Consider the following 11,201-nt stretch of genomic DNA (forward strand, 5'->3'; position numbering starts at 1 on the left):
ATATTAATCTGGCATTGATATTGTCAAAAGTATACAACGATGGGTGCCAGGTGACTTACAGTTTTGTATGACTGTGCAATGCAAAGCACTGTGCTATCTCAACTAAACCTATCAACATTAAAGTGATTACATCAAAAGCCAACATTTTACGAAACTGATACTGTGCCAAGTATTGCTTCATATTTTAATATGTATGTATGGTCAGAGATGAGAAATTAGTTTTGTCTAGGCAGTATTAAATTCCATTTCCAAAGGGGATGGTTTCTTCCCTTAGTCTCCACACCTCATAGTTCTGAAGATGGAGACTTAACTCATCCTAGTACTAAAGTACACCAATGTCGTAACTGTAACAGTAATAATTTGAATATAACAGAAAACTGGTGTCTCTAATCTCAAGACAACATAACATATACTCTTCTAAAACAAGAGATAGTCAGGACACCACGATTTTTCCTAACGTTTTGGGGAGAAAAAAAAGTTCCATGAATGTTTAATATAGCAATAACCCACGCCTGGGTGTGGGTAATGCTGGATTTACCCATGGTTGGTGTGATTTGGTCACGAGGGCAAAGCCCAAGTGGCCAAACAAAGCCAACCGTGGGTAAATCCAGCATTACCACCAGAAGTGGTTACTGATATACATTGACATTATTTAAGAAAGAAAAAAAATTACTTTTCTTAAATAATGGCATTGTATAATGCTGCCTTGCTGCCCTTCTGCAGCTGTCTGGGTATTCTGCGGCAGTTCTGATGTACTGCGCATGCGTATATTTATGTAGTACATCAGAACTGTGGGCAAAAGCGACGGAGAAAGCAAGATCTCCGTTGCTTTTTACAACCTGTCTCGCTATGTTAAACGAGTTTAACATAGCGAGGCAGCTTTAAAAAAAGCAACGGAGATGCTCCATTGCTTTTTTTTTTAAAAGCTGTCTCGCCATGTTAAACGAGTTTAACATGGCGAGACAGGTTGTAACAAGCAACGGAGATCTTGCGTTCTCCGTTGCTGTAAAAAAAAGAGTTATACTAATGGAAAAAATCCAGACGACCGGACCTTTTTCCATTACTATAGCTCTGATTTACAACGTGCACGCTGATCAATCAGCGTGCATGTTTTTGAATATTAATGGGGGGGGGTTGCTGTATAATTGTTTTTACATCACAAGACTGCTCATGTTATGAATGACAGACAGTTCACACCACAGGATGTCTGCTGTAACCTGAAATTTCTTTGCTGCATATGCTCCAAATTACCAATCAGTAGAAAATGTGCCCAAGCCCCAGCACAATTAATTTGCTGCAGACCAAGTTATTCAACTGATGGTTATTTACTCACTTATCTGCAATTGTTAACCAGGGTACATCATTAATCCAAACAAGACCTTCTTCAGACTCAGTCCAGAAGCATTACCTGGTTAAGAGACTTGCTCAGAGGCAAAGACAGGATTGTTTGTGTCTTTCGGCTTTTCCCGGTTAGGGGTCGCTACAGCAGAACTCCAGTCCGCTAATGATTGGCAGTTGATTTTTACGTACCGGCTTGCCAGGCCTGACGCACAACGAAGGTACGCCCATTCACGCATATCTCCACGCAGAAGACACTCTTAGCTGAGAATCGAACCGCGTCTTACTGTGAGGTGACAACGCTACCGCAGCACCACCACCGCGGGTCTCAGAGGCAAAGACAGGATAAGGGTATCAAACCTGGACTACAGAATAGTTCAAAGCCTTAATCATCTGTGCTAACTTCCACAATCAGAATGTTATGACATCATATGATAATACAAGAAATAGTGAGTTTTAAGCAGACTAATCTACAAAGGCAGTAGAGATGCAGAACTTCAATAAATCTACAGCTAAATGGATGGAATGGCTGAACACACAAAATTATACGTGCCAGCAATGTCCCAAAATTGAAACATTAATTTAAAAAGATGAAACATAATTGTGTTTACAACAGAATATCTTAAAGTGAAACATTACACTGCTGCAAAGCCTTGCATACTAGGTTCTACTAATAGAAAATATGTAAGTGTCAGTTACTTATTTTTTTTCCAAAACAGTTTCTGCCCCTTGTAAAAGCCAGTATTGGGCAGTGTTGTGCACAGGCTATAGCAACAAAAGCTAGCACAGCTGTACTATAAAAGCAGTGCAGGTGGGAGCATTCTTCAGTTCTCTGAGAAAAGAAATATACCACACTTACAGCAGCAGGCAAATACTCGTGACACTGTTCTCATGGAACTGAGGAAAATAATTTGTATCCAGACACACTAGGTACAATAACCAAATGTAAAGCACCATGTGCATCAGTGAAAGCACTGCTAAACAGATAAAAACAGGACTGACATATTTCAGGCCAGGGTAGCTCTAAATATATAGTAATGAGTGCACTGGAAAAATCATTATATTCTCCAAGGTCAAGAAGTAGGGGGGCAAGAACAGTCCGATGGAATTTAATAAGGGGAAGTAATATGGCAGTCCAAGTAAAGGGGTAGTTATTTCTGCAATCATTTCCTTTGGCCTACTGCCACAGACAACATTACCAGATCAGAGCAAACAGAAGAATGCTGAACTCAGGCTGATAACGTTAGATTGTAGGATGAACTTGAACAGCATTTACAGGAAGGCGGTTTGTTCTTTGAGCCAGAAACTACCAAACGAACAGCCTGCATATGAAAGAGAAGGCCTATAAAATGTGACATTTCCTCCCCCAGTTTTGCCCTCCAAGACTAGGATTATTAACGTACTGGTGTACAGTTTATAGAATGGATAAAGAAAATAAAAAAAAAAATACAGATGCAGCAGTTTTCCATGTAAGGAAAGGGATCACAGCAACACAACCAAGAAGTACATTTGACTGCACTGGACAATAGAAGTGAAACCACAATCCACACAGCAATTACTGAATTCATTCCTTAACAGAAACTGATTCATCAGCACAGCCTGCAGACCTCTTGGCTACACTTATTCTGGAGCTATTTACCTATTTTTAGCCTTCATTCACTCCTTCACATGATGTGTCTATTTTGGGGAGATGCATTCTTATTTTTAGACTTGGTGTACCTCTTCATACAATTTTCCGAATCCCTCCTCCCTCTCCATCACACATGATTTTGAAGCCATTTTGGACACAGGATATCTGACTACAATTACATCACCAACATTTTTTAAAGAAGTAGGATCCACATTACCTCTCTCTTTTTCAGGAGCAAAAAGTAATGATTTTGTGAGTTCAGTTTTTGCAATACACTTCACTAACTCATTACTTCAGAGGGACGCATCCAGGTACATCTGCAGTTAACTCCTGATGCCTCTAGGGTTCAAAAATTGCTTGTTCATAGTTCCATCAATAATTTCAAAACCATGCTGTGTACAAGTTTTAAAAGATTTCATTGTAAAGCTTACATAATGGCAAACTCAACTACATTAATAGTTAAGCGCTTTCATTCACTTTAATCAACATGAGCTTCTTCAGAACAAACAGTTTTCCAGTTCAAAATGCATTTATAAACTGTTGTCAATTAAATCACATGACAGTCTTAAAGAAATCTAACCACTTATAAAAATAAAAAATAAATAAATAAAATAACCAATTCAAATACAATAATCTAATATGATGTATTATAATACATACAGTATTAAGTAATAAAATAAGACACTTATTACTGTACACTAAAATAATAGTTAGTCAAAGCAATGAACTACCTATTTCTAGCTATTGTTAAGAAACATTTAATGTTAATAGTGCCATTGAGGCCTGGAGTTTCGTCAGCAACCAAAACTATTTGCCACAAACTTTCTTTACATTCTAAGAAAGTCCTATAGTCACCTGTAAAAGGATCAGAATTAACCCTTTCTAATACAAAGAAAGAACATTTCTTGAAGAGTAAACATTCTGTTGCATGCACTGCTAAAGCATTAGTTCTATCCTTTTTCTAATGGCTAAAACATGCTCATATATTCTTTTATGTAAAGCTCTAATAGTTTTTCCAACATAAACTTTGTCACATGTATCACAGGTAGCACAGTATACAACATTGGTGGTGTTACAGGTGTAATAATCCTTAGCCCAGAACCTTCTCCCTAGGTGTTTGAATTCTATACTGGACACATTACTCATAAATCTACATTGTTTACATTTTCCACAGGAAAAACTACCAGCAAGCCCAGATGTAGAATTCACAGCCATCATCTTATTGTTTTCCAAAATATGCTTAATACTGGTAGTCTTCCTGCAAGAAAAATGTCTTACACCCAAAATGTTTGTGAGTTCGGTATTTCCCATAATAACTTTCCAATGATTCAGTAAAATTCGCTTGATGTAGACCATCTCATTACATACTGGTATGGGAAAAGTAAAGAAAAACCAAAAGGGTCTTTACACTGAACACTTGGGGACACTTCCCTAAGGGTGTCCCTTATGCTCAAAATGGGACAAGCAGAAGCGTTTCTAAGTGCTAATACTTCCTGAATGATCTTCTTAAGCCAAACTAAATCGTAGCCTCTCTCTCGAAAGAATTGTGTCAATTTGTCTACCTCATGCAGAAAAACAGAATGTTCAGTTGCCAACCTACTAAGGCGTATTAATTGACCTTTTACCACTCCACCCTTCATATGGACAGGATGCAAGCTTTCCTTGTGTAGATACTGGTTAACAAAGGTGGCCTTCCTAAATATTTGACTCTTGAAATTCATTGATACAATTTCAAAAGTTAAATGAAGATCTAAAAAATCTACAGACTCACCAAAACCTCCAACTGTGAATATAAGAAAGGTGGTACTACAATTCAGATGCTCCACAAAGGATAGAAAGCTACTGTAATCGCCATTCCAGAGAAAGATCAAGTCATCTATGTAACGCCTATAGTCTAAAAAAGGCAAAACATAAAGAAATCTTAACTCCCAGTGGGCCATGAAAATATTGGCAAAAGATGGAGCTACTCTGGACCTCATGGCAACACCTGATATCTGCTGAAAGAAACTACTACCAAATTTGAAAAAAATATTTGTGAGAACCAACTCCATAAGGGTACAAACAGTGTTAACTATGTTGTTCCCAAGAGATGTATGTTGTGTCAAATATTCTCTCAGGTATTCTAAACCTGCCTCCTGGCTTATACTTGTGTATAGAGAAGTGACATCTAAACTGGCAAAGAAAAAAGCTTCAGAAATCAGAAACTTTTCTAATAAAAAGAATCATGCAGATAGAACTTTGATTTCTGAACCACTGGATTAAGAATATTATCTAGCCAAATGGAAATAGACTCAGTTTTAGAATGAGCTGCTGACACTATAGGTCTAAAAGGAGGGCTAACACGGTCCTTATGTACCTTGGGAATACCGAACAAAACTGTCATTTTAGGGTTTTCAACCTGTAAGAACCTGTATGTGTCAAAATCTATGCTAATCTCACAAAATAAATCAAATAGCACTGTATCTACCCTTTGAAAACAGTTAAGAATAAATTCACTAGTAACTTCTTTGTAACATTTGTCATCATGATGTAAGGTTAACATGGCAGATTCATATACTGTAGTCTTCATGACTACTAATGAGCCCCCGTTGTCAGCTTTCATAACTCCAACTTCTTTATTCTTACTCAAATCAAACAGGCCCTTTCTTTCTCCTTCTGGCAAGTTAGAAACATAAGGTCCTACACTCAAAGTTCTAAACCATCTTCCACAAAGAGTGCCAAAAACTTGAATGGTAGAATTTAGAGCAGGATTGTAAGTGCTATTTTTCTTGCAAACTGTCACTTCACTCCTGATTTCAGGAAGATTATCAAAAATAAATTTCAGATTTAATTTTCTTAAATATAACCTGAAGTCAACTATCAATCTAGGGATATTCACAGTATTCGAAGGTATAAAAGAAAAAACACGTTTTAACACAGAAACAGTATCTTGGTTAAGTTCACCACCAGTAAGATTCAAAATTTCAATGCCAAAAGTCAGTTCTTTTTCCGACCTTTTCCTTGTTCTTGTTCTCCGCCTGTTGTGACCATTTTGGAGTCTTTTTGCTGCCCATGGAGTCCACCAAAAAAAGGACCAGTACCACTGGCACCACCCAAGTTGTTGTTTGAATTTTGGCTAGTTTGGCCATTACCATTGACACCAGAGCCACCAGAAATATCAGGCTCCACAGTCAAATTGTTATCTTTATTGGCATTGTTGTTAACAATCCCTCTAGTCACTGCAGAAAAGAACCGTTTCCTACCACGGCTCAAATTGTTAGAGTTAAGTGGATACGCTGAGCCGTTAGAGTAGGAATTTAAATCTCTTGACAATTTACCTCGCTTCCTGACTATAACAGAAGCCTTGTGCCGGTCAACTTTAGCAGCTATACCACAATACAAATTGTTGAAAGAAGGAAAGCTCGGTGACATTTTGATATCTTTGTCTAAAGTCTCTAAATCACTTCTCATAGAGACAATGTCATTTTTGTACTGCACTACCAGAGCTTTCATAAGCGAAATGCCTGTAGTGTTGAATAATTCAACTAATTCTTTATACAGGGGATCACCATAGTTGACACAGTTAGGGAATCTAAAAACCCTTAAACCTTGTGGTACACAACAACGTTTAATGTTCTCTTCAAAGTATAAGATTTCTAACTGCAAATACATTATTTTAATAGCTAATCTCTCTAATTTAAAAATATTGTCCTTGCATGTCTCAAAATCTCGGACATTATTGTCGGCTGTAGTGTCACTTACTTGTGTTGAACAGACACTGTTCTTGACATCAGAAAAAGGATTCAGGTTTGTCGAAAATAAGTTGCTGACAAAATCTTCACTGTTTAGATTCAAAACAGCCGAGGAAACTCCATTGCCTCTAGTACCAGAAAACGACCGTGTTCCACTGTTCTGAGCATGCGCATCAGAGCCAGGACCGCCTTCTCCTCGTACTTCATGTCTTTCACTACCATGATTACAGTTACCATGGTAATTAGAAAGGCCCAATAGCCTAGAGAAACCTTCACGGATAGCACCCGTGATGATAGTAGTAAGTTGGTCTGATACTCCACCCAAATCTCCTGGGGTGGAGTGTATAGTCAAATTAAGGTTGCTATCCTGTGTTGAATCGCTTCCAAGCATGATGCCACTCCCAAAAACACCAAGACAAAATAGACATTTTCTTTCTTTGTATTACAAAGGGTTAATTCTGATCCTTTTACAGGTGACTACAGGACTTTCTTTGAATGTAAAGAAAGTTTGTGGCAAATAGTTTTGGCTACTGACGAAACTCCAGGTCTCAATGGCACTATTAACATTAAATGTTTCTTAACAACAGCTAGCAATAGGTAGTTCATTACTCTGACTACCTATTATTTTAATGTACAATAAGTGTCTTATTTTATTACTTAATACCGTATGTATTATACAACATCATTTTAGATTATTGTATTTAAACTGGTTATTTTATTTATTTATTTTTTATTTTTATAAGTGGTTAGATTTCTTTAACAATGTCATGTGATTTAATTGAAAACAGTTTATAAATGCATTTTGAACTGGAAAACTGTTTGTTCTGAAGAAGCTCATGTTGATTAAAGTGAGTGAAAGCGCTTAACTATTAACTCAGTTACGGTCCTGTGTTTGGATTTATTGCTTCCACTGGTGTTCATTCATTTTTTATCTGGTTTTGAGTTCGTTTTATTTAAACTACATTAATATTTGACCTCTGTCTAGTGCATGCAAATATATATTAATTGTTTTTAGGATACAAATTTACATAGATATAATGTTCACATTTTTCTAAATATCCCAAATATCCCAACAACCAAGTAACACGGACTGAACTCCTTAGCATCATACAAAAGATATCAGCTAGATGAATAAAATGCTGCTGACAGTGTGTGTATAACTAGAGTGGCTGCTGAGCAATTTAAGTTGTTAACAAAATATCACAAATGTAATATTTACTGTGTTTACTGTGATTTATAAAATTCTGTTTAACACCTAGAACCTAAAGAATGCTACCATTATAATAATAATTTGTGCTGGAGGGTTTGATATTTATACTTCTTTCATAACCACTATGGTTCCAGAGATAAGAACATTTGTTTGAAATATGAGGACATAACTTGAGTCTGTCAAAAGGCTTAGGCTCTGCCCATTGGAAGTTACAGTACAAATTTCCTGAGCTCCAATGGAGTAAATGAGTTAAAGTCTATAGAATTTACACTGCATTTGATACTGTGTTTATATTTTTCTGTCATGTTTGTCACTTTCAGTTTTTTAAAAGCGTGTATGAGTAGTATCCAACAATCCTACTGAAAATTAAAAATACGTGCAACACGCTACTGGTACTCACATTCTATGCTAATTAGGTGCCCAGCCTTTTGGCCTGATGTACTTTTCAAGAGCCCTTTTCAAGAACCCTTTTACTCACTTTCACTATCTGCAGGTTGAAATGCACGATAGCTCATGTTATCTGATATGATGATGCATGTGGTACAGAATAACCTTGTGGCTTGTACAGAAATTCTGTAATATAACCTTGAACTGTTGTTTGTAAAACTCACTAGTCTGTGGTTATTTCATTTCAAGAAGAGAAAGCAATGGAAGCGGCTTCACAGGCACAAGTGGGGAGGGATGGGGGAAGAAACAACATGCAGTCACCCGGAAGATTTCTGTTGGCCTTTCTCATTTCCACCAGAATCTAAAGTAGATCAGGTCTGCCTTCATCTTCTTTCTGGTCACAAGGTTTCTAGATAGGCACTTCTTTTCCTGGTAAGTAGTACTTTATTTCCGGAGTAATAACCTCTGAAATTGAGGTTTTGGAACACAATACATTTACTTAAATGATTATCTTGTTTTGCCTTTCTTTCAAGGGCAGTTATGATGTCATCAGCTGGCTGACCAAGAATCATGTTCTTGGTTACTGGGGTACCATCAGATAATATAACTGACAATGTCTTCAAGGTATGCTTCATGATTCAACACTCAAATAGTTATGTCTTCTTTTAACAACTCCAGAGATTGCCGATCTGAAGTGGTATTCACAGCATTGTATGTGCACTTTAAAGTGTAGCCCTCCCCCAACCCAATTTTGTCAACTATGGCATTATGTTTGTCTTTTTTTCCCTTTTCATCAGTTATAAAGAGCTTTTCACTGTGTCTCTTGCTTTGTACAAAAATTCACAATAATCTCGTTTTTCCCATCAACAGAAGTTATATGGTCTAAAAGTCTTTGCAAATCTCACAATGGACATTTAAATGTAGTGGTCTCAGACCCAGTACATCTAATACAGCTCTATCCTATGTAAGAATTTTGGAAAACAAAGATCACATTTCTAGATTTTTCCTTATCCAATTACCAATATATAACAAATTTTTAACCAGAAACAAACAGTTGCAAGAAATATAAAAAAGTGCACAGCAATACAGTGAAGAACACAGCAGTATTAGTGTTAATGTGCTGGAAAAAAACTCTGCCCAGAGGGGTATGGGAATGCAACCTTAAACTTGTAAAACAAATAAGCAGGCAACTGGTGGGATCCCGAAAGGTGATACATAAATAGACAATCTGTGAATGAGTAACTTCTGATTAGAATAAGACCAACTCGGAACAACTTTGCTAAAAATGGTAAGTGAACTAAGAAATAACATTAGGCCATCATTTTAACTCCTTCGAAGCTCAAAGAGCAGCAAAGAAGGTCTGGAGAAGAGATCAGCATCACAGGCATTGTGGGCAAATAAAGAAGGAGGGATAGATAGATTCCCTTCGCAGGGACTTCCCTTACTATGGAACAGGGTCCCAATCTACATAAGACAGAGCCCCTCACTATCACTCTTCAACAAAAACCTTGATGAGTGGATGGGTAACAGAAAGTTCACACTGGGGATCACACCAACAGCACTAATAGATAAGGGCCAAAGGTCTAGGGAACTACTAAAGGGGTGGTGAATACCACACAACGTGGCTGGGCTAATATATGCCTTTGGGCAGATAGCCCAGTAACAACCTATGAACCTATAAAGCCTGATAAAGTGTTTGCTTCTTGCCGAGCTTTCTCAGACCGGCTGTATAAATCCTGTTGCTTGAATTAAAGAGGATGAACCAGACTGTGACACCCCTGCACCGGCCCAGTAATAAAGGAGCCTCAATCCTCACCACTGGCAACAGTGGGGAACGTACACACTGGGAGGATGACAAGTACACACACACAGTAAAGTGCAATTTCCCTTAAGAGCATGCAGAGATCACAAGTCTGTCTGGGGCTGGTTTCTCCCTCTTTCTCCAGATCCCCAAATAAGACTCCCCACTGGCACAGCTCTAGGATTGAGATCGGAGCTGAGTGGCCAAACCCAAGATCTTCAGTACCCTCTCCGTCTAACCAGTGTTTCATGTCTCTGCCCAATTTGCTGACACACACATTCTTTGAGATTTGATTTATACACAAACACCTGGAGAAGGCTGGCACAGGTTTACTAGCTATGCCCCCTTCTGCCCAGACTATAAAGTAGTTCCGACTGCCACCAGCCAACTCTTATAAGTTACTTTAAGGCCTTAACAAAGGGTATCCAATCCTACTGTGTAATGTTACTACTGATCCAAATGGTAGTTTTGAACAAGCTCCAGGCTATTAGGAGTGGTCTGTACAGTGTCACCAAATAGATATGCAAGTACTCTAAAAACTTAAATATCTCTAACAGACCAGACACAATTGAAAAATGTAAATATATTTAATAATACATAATAAAAGAACAAGACAATACTCCATAAGTAATCATTTACATCAGAGGTAAAAATCACAAGAAATATCTAACACACTGCAAGACAGTCTCAAATAAATAAAAAAAAAATCTAACCTATACTTTACTATACGTCTATCTGAATCTAAAAAAGTTACTATGCCCTAAAAACTTACTTACAGCAAGGCAATTGCAGGTGAGTGGATCTTCTAGCTGATGTTGCTGTCAGGTCAAAATACAGATACAAAATGCACAGTCTCTCTCAGAGAGTTCTTAAATTAATATCACATATTATTGCTGGGTTAGCTTGGATGATATCACTTTTAGTCACCTGACTAGTTCCCAAGTTAAACCCCCTTAGTCAGAACCTAACAGAATTTAGCAGCTCTCTGTGAAAAATACATATCCTTCAGATGTTTGCAACTGCTAGGAGATATAAAACAATAAAACACTTACAAAACAATGCAGAAAGAAGGCTCTCTAGTTCTACACATCCTGTCTCCTTGCT

At 37.5% G+C, this 11,201-nt stretch overlaps 1 protein-coding gene across 1 annotated transcript in view; it reads right to left on the reverse strand.

Annotated features, from left to right (window-relative positions):
- Positions 1-11,201, reverse strand: part of IMP3 (IMP U3 small nucleolar ribonucleoprotein 3) — a 1,257,621-nt gene that overhangs the window by 1,101,341 nt on the left and 145,079 nt on the right. The gene's annotated exons all lie outside the window — the stretch shown is intronic.

This window comes from Protopterus annectens, chromosome 10.part0, assembly GCF_019279795.1.
Source record: "Protopterus annectens isolate FY-2018-M chromosome 10.part0, PAN1.0, whole genome shotgun sequence".
NCBI lineage: Eukaryota > Metazoa > Chordata > Ceratodontiformes > Protopteridae > Protopterus > Protopterus annectens.